This window comes from Rhea americana, unplaced genomic scaffold (assembly GCF_003343005.1).
Source record: "Rhea americana isolate MKP2758 unplaced genomic scaffold, rheAme1 scaffold_271, whole genome shotgun sequence".
Classification (NCBI taxonomy): domain Eukaryota; kingdom Metazoa; phylum Chordata; class Aves; order Rheiformes; family Rheidae; genus Rhea; species Rhea americana.
Genome location: NW_028186392.1, coordinates 922,113 through 928,112, shown reverse-complemented (window position 1 = coordinate 928,112; position 6,000 = coordinate 922,113). Strand labels below are relative to the sequence as shown.

At 42.1% G+C, this 6,000-nt stretch overlaps 1 protein-coding gene across 7 annotated transcripts in view; it reads left to right on the top strand.

Moving 5' to 3' along the window:
- Nucleotides 1-671: 671 nt before the first annotated feature.
- Nucleotides 672-6,000, top strand: part of RAB5A (RAB5A, member RAS oncogene family) — a 22,510-nt gene continuing 17,181 nt past the window's right edge. For 2 of the 7 annotated variants that reach the window (XM_085308243.1, XM_085308240.1), the window contains exons 1-2: nucleotides 673-921; nucleotides 5,755-5,829. The gene's annotated coding sequence lies outside the window, so the exon portion shown is untranslated. Of the gene's footprint in view, nucleotides 922-1,160; nucleotides 1,337-5,754; nucleotides 5,830-6,000 lie in introns of those variants that run through there. The other 5 variants (XR_014896265.1, XM_085308244.1, XM_085308242.1 and 2 more) reach the window with 3 other exon arrangements.

The window sequence follows — 6,000 nt, the reverse complement described above, 5'->3', positions numbered from 1 at the left end:
ACTCTTTGCCCTTGTCAGCCTATTCTCCTCTGTTTTAGCACTGTCCCGGTATTGATCCTGTCCTGAAAACTTAGCAGTAACTGCTTGATTGAAGTGTTAAGCAGATTCTCAGTTGTAATTCAGATTTTTCCTGTGTACTTCCTTTTCTCAGCTAGTTTTGTTGAGGGCTTTGGTCCTTTTAAAGCACTGAACCGGGGCAGGGAATCCAGCCCACATCCCTCAGTGGCCACATCATGCCACACTCTGCTTGCTCTGTCTGCCAGACAGGCATCTAGCACTCTTGGTTGTTCTCAGTGACTCTGTTCCTTAATATTTAGGAGACCAGGACATTAGGCATTCCCTGCAAAACGAAGGCCCGACTCCCCCCGGCGGGCACGTCCTTCCCGCCCGGCCAGTACCGACCCCCCCGCGCCCGGCGCGGCCGCCGCCACCGCGGCACTGGCCGTTGGCGCAGCGGGGCGGGGCGAGCCCTCCTCGCGCCTCTCTCATAGGCCCCCGCGTGCACTGGCACGCGACGGCGACTGCTGGGGGCGGGTCTCAGCCCTTCGGCGTTGCCGTGGTAACAGCCCGGGAGCGGAGGGAGGACACGAAAAGAAGGGAAGAGCGGGGACGGCCACGTGACGCGCGGGCGAACCGGAAGCGCCTCTCGCGTGCGGGCCGTGACGTGGCGGCGGCGGCGGAAGTGCGTGTGTTTTGGTCCGGGCCGAGGAAGGGGCGGAAGCTGGCGGCGGCGCGGGCGAGGCACGGCAGCGCCTCCGCCCCAAGCCGCTCCTGCGCCCCGCGGGGAGCCGCCTCTCCTTCTCTTCCCTCCTTCCCCTCCCCGGCCCAGGATCGCCCTTCAGCCCTGCTGCAGAGACAGAGACGCCGCTATCCGGCTCCCCTCCCTCCCCCCCGCGCGCGCGGCCGCCGCGGCCCGGCCAGGTGAGGAGGCGGCGGCGGGCGTGCGCGGCAGGGGGCCGCTCGGGGGGCGGCGGGGCCCGCGCGGGTCTCGGGGGACGGGCCGTTGTTCGCATCGCTCTTCTCCGTGCGCCACAACCCCCGGTGGCAGCCTGGGTGCGCGCCGCCGCCGGGCGGTGCGAGAGTGTTGGGCCGCGGTGCGGGCTGCGGTGCGGTGGGCAGCCCCGCGGGCGGAGGGGAGAGGCTGGTCTCGTTTTTCCCGTCTCAAAATGGCGCCCCCGATTCTCCCACTTCCCCTTATTCCTCTGCTTGTGGCTGGAAGGGAGCCGCGGGGGAGGTAAGGCGGCAGCAGGGGTTGGAGGATCTGGGCTCAGAATCACAGCAAGAAGCGGGGCAGAAGGGAATGAGGACCCTCCCTGTGTGTGTGGACGCTTCTGCAGTGAGTTACTACTACTTAGTTCTCCTGTAAGGGAAGGGGCGTATCTTTCTAGTCCAGTGTGCGATGGAGAAGGTGAGGGTGGGTACCTCTTTTCTRCCCATGATCCGGAGAGAGACGATGAATAAGGTGGGAAGGAAAATACCGTGACCACGTGTGGCTATGCGGGGAATCCTGAATGAGACTCGGCAGACCCCTCTCTCCACTTACTCCCAAAGACAGGCCTGGCCTATATACACTTGTACCTAAGGCTTGGTTGGTGCTAGGGATAAAGCTGTAGTGTGGTAGAGAGACAAACCTATGCTCTGGTATCTTTTAGAGATGAAAGACAAAATGAGTCCCTCAGCATTTTTTTTAAATCTTTTGCCTTTTTATTTTTTTTAACTTCTCTCAGCCTAGGAATGGAAAAGAGAGACTGAACAGTTAAGCTGAAATTAATCAGCTCTGTCCAGGTGCCACTCAGAGCAAATAAAAAGCATGGCATTCTTGTTTTTTTCTGATTTGGGGGTGATTTCTTAGAGTTGCAGGAAGGATAATTTACTCATCTGTGATTTTTTTTTTTTGCCTTATTATAAGAAATGTCAACAGAATATGAATGTTAACTGAAATGAGGTSGTTAGAGACCATGATAATAGAGTCATCATTACTTGCATTTCCGGTATGATAAGCTAGTTTATCTCAAAGCAGTTAATAATATATATTGTTCATGTGAACTTACAGGATGACTATTATTTTTAATTGGAAGGTCATGAGTTTCTTCTACTGTTGATTCACTTGTTTAACATACTATTTCATTATGTTTCAATATAAAGTGGCAAATGTTTTGATAATTGTGACTGTTACTATCTTGAATGCTACAATACCATGCTAATTTTGTCAACTTGAGAACAGAATAACAAAAAACTGGCTGGTAGGACTGCCTACTACATAATTTTATTTAGATGCTGCTGTATAAAATACTCAAGCTAGTTCAGTACAAACTAATTYGAAGCAGGTAATGGCTTTAACCTCAGTGTTGACAGTGTCCAAAATAGTCACATAACATTGGATTTCAAATACAGTCAGCCAGAAGCAGTCGTTTATCTGTTCTAATTTGCAAGTTATTTAAAACTTGAAAGTGTGTTTGTATCTAATATACTTTATCCCTGAATTACATAGTTGTTTAGAGTCTGTTTTTTACTGATCTGCATTTTATACTTCTGACTCTGGTCACAAAGTATGACAAAGTTATTAGAAATTACTATGATGTTAAATTATGTTCATAGGAAAAAACATTTGTCATTGRCTATGAAATATCAAAATATTTAAATGATGGTGTGTTTCAGTTTTAAATTTGTTGTCATTAATTTCTTTTGTTGCCTTTGTATTTGGTAATACAGAATTCATTCACTAAAGGAACGCTGTTAGCTGTCTTAATCCCATTGGTAGGCCTGCTTTTGTAACTAATGATATTTTGATTCTTGTATATTAACTTTCTTGTAGTTTAAAATAGGCACTGATTTGAACACTTACATGACTGAATAGATTCAATTTATGAATTATCTCACTGAATCGTGGAGTTGTAGAGATTGGTAAGGATTGATGAATTTTTTTCATCTTCAAACATGAGAAAAATCACATGATGTTCTAATAAAATAGTTATGAAAACACTTCCTTCTCTTATAAATGAAACTTAACAAATATTACCTAGCAGCATAAGTTTCTTTTCTAAAGGGATGATAAGAGAATAAACTCAGCATCTATTAGATCACTAGATAGGATTAACAGGAGTACTTTCCTAGTAATAAGCCCTGAACTTTGTTCTTCTGGTGTTCAGGCATAGAGCTGCTATCATGCTGGGGGGCTAATCAAAAGTGAAAGTTCCTACTTGACAGAAGGTCCCTTTGTGTTATTGTTATAGTGCCCAAGAATTCAAAATGATCTTTGCTTACTAGTATATAATCTTGTATAATACTCCGTAAAAGTAGGAAAATCTGTCATTTCTATACATATGAAGCCATTCATCTATGAAATTATGCATGTTATATTGAAAACCTTCAGAAATTGAAATATTTTCCTCAGCAGGAAAATATGCTTATATAAGTCATTTCTTTACATTAATTCYTGACATACACATTTAAAAGTTTTATTCAGATCAAACTGTTTTCTATTTGCTTTTGTGTAAATGAATTAAAAATGTCTTGCGAAGGTTTTCGTTCAAGTATTCCAAAACTATCAATAAATTACAAAGATTATTCAGGATATGAAACTTGAGGGGATACTAGATCTTTTCCTGGAGATTTTCATCAAAGCTTAGTGTAAGAAATAGGTACAACTGTTAAGCATTCAGAATATTCAGAATTGTTTTGAAAGGCCATATGTCAGAAAAGACTTGTATTTACAGTTTGTTTGTTTGGGGTACTGAAAGTGGTTTCCCTCTCTTCTACATGATTTTTTTTTTTAATGGTTCCCAGGGCTAGTATTTTACATGTGACCTAAGGAAATGGAGAACAAATGAGGCTAGGAGTTTGTATGGGGTCTGTAGCATTCATAGAATCACAGAATGGTTGAGGTTGGAAGRGACCTCTGGAGATCATCTAGTCCAACCCCCCTGCTCAAGCAGGGTCACCTAGAGCRTGTTAGACAGGGTTGCATCCAGGCGGGCCTTGAAGATCTCCAGAGAAGGAGACTCCACAACCTCTCTGGGCAACCTGTTCCAGTGCTCTGTCACTCTCACAGTGAAGAAATTCCCCCTCATGGTCAGGCAGAACTTCCTGTGGTTCAATTTCTGCCCATTGCCTCTTGTCCTGTCACAGGGGACAACTGAAAAGAGTTTGTCCCCATCCGCTTGACACTATTCCTTCAGGTACTTATAGACATTGATAAGCATTGAAGGCTACTTTTCAGTCTGTGAGGTGTTACATTCAGCACATAAATCTTAAAAGGAAAGAAAAACATCACACACACCAGCAGTGTTTTGTAATGGCTRTATGTCAAACTATAGTGCTACTTTTCTTCAAGTTAAGAAATTCTTTTTATTCATCTCTTTTCATACTTGGATTCTGTTGTGTTCCACACTTACAGAACAGTTTCAGTATGATCCGAAACTCGAAACATGATGATTTCCACTTAGGCTTGTAGAAGGTGATGGTTAATTTTCTATTTATCGAAAATCAGGTGTGTATGCTTTACTGGGTATTCAGGTGTGCATTTTTTATCCAAATCTGTTAAAAAGTGGGTAGTATGATTGTGGTAGTTCTTAGCATTAAGTTATTAGATATATTCATGTTACTGTTAAATGAAGGATGTTTGCAGTATGCTTCCAGGACTTGATGGTTTTGCAGGGAGCACGATTGCTATTGACTTGAAAACTGATTAATTTCATATGTGATGGCTATGTATTTAGGTTGATTGAAGGATGAGGGGTGTTATAAAGCTGTAAACTTAAAGTTTTTCAGATAAACCTCTTCTGTAGACTGGCCCGATTACCAAAGTTGAATTAGATACTGTCTTAACAACCTGTTTCAACTGTTTAGGTGATGCATAATCTGAATTACTAAAGGTTGTAAATGGCCAACTGAAATGAACAGATGCTATGTGAATTAAATCAATCTTGACTGCTTTTCTAGTATGCCTGCTTTTGTTAGTAGTAGTTTGTACAGTAAACACAAAGCAAGCAAAAAAAGTAGCCACAGAGTAACCACTGTGGTGAATAGATTTCCTCACCGCGCAACCTCTAAAAGTCACTTGCTCACAAACTGTGCTAATCCCCTTGGTCATTGGATTTAACTCGTACATTGTCACTCTTAATGCTGTAAAGTCTAGAAGAAGATGAATTAAGATGAAGGTTTTTACATTATTTCATGATTTTCCAAACACATTAGAATGTTGCAGTGCAAGCAGAAGTATTTTTATTTTAAAACAGAAATAACTTGAATGATTACCTGCCTTCCTCTTCCAAAATCTAGAGAGAAACAAATGACTAACAGTATTGTGAGCTGCCTCTATTTTGGCTATACCTTGCTGTTTTATTTCCTGTAGTGTAATTAGGGAGAGATTAACTGTTGTCAATCATCCATTTTTGTCCAAATTGCTTCAACTTCTCACTAGTACATGGGAAAAAAAAAAGAGATCTTGCATGAGAACCAATGTGCTAACTGTGCACCAGTTCTTTTTAATGCCATAAGGATAGGAAGTCTTAACTTTTAAATTAATGGGAAAGAATTCAAATGTGTAATTATCATAGTAGTTGATAATAGTGTTAGTGAAAGAAAGTTAGAGGCAAAACAGCCTCTGAAAGTCTGTGCCATGCTTTTTCTTCCTTGTATTTGTGAGAATATATATCTACAATTAGATCTTATCTAAAAATATGTATTTTGATTATGTTGCAATATTGAAATAAAGAATTCTGTTGATTTAATGATATCATAATTGTCAAACAGGACAGAAACTMAGGACAGACAGGGATGAATACAAGATTGGATTATTCTTCCTGGAAGATGCTAAATTATTTTGAGGTATGGGAAAAGGAGCAACATAAGAGAATAAAAATATCTTTAAGACCCTGGAAAATATTTTCTTTGTAATACCTATATTCAGATTCTTTTTATACTGAGAAAGAAGGTACCAATTTAGCTGTTTTGTTGGTTTTCAGACTTAATGTATGGAAATCAGGAGTTAAGGGAGTA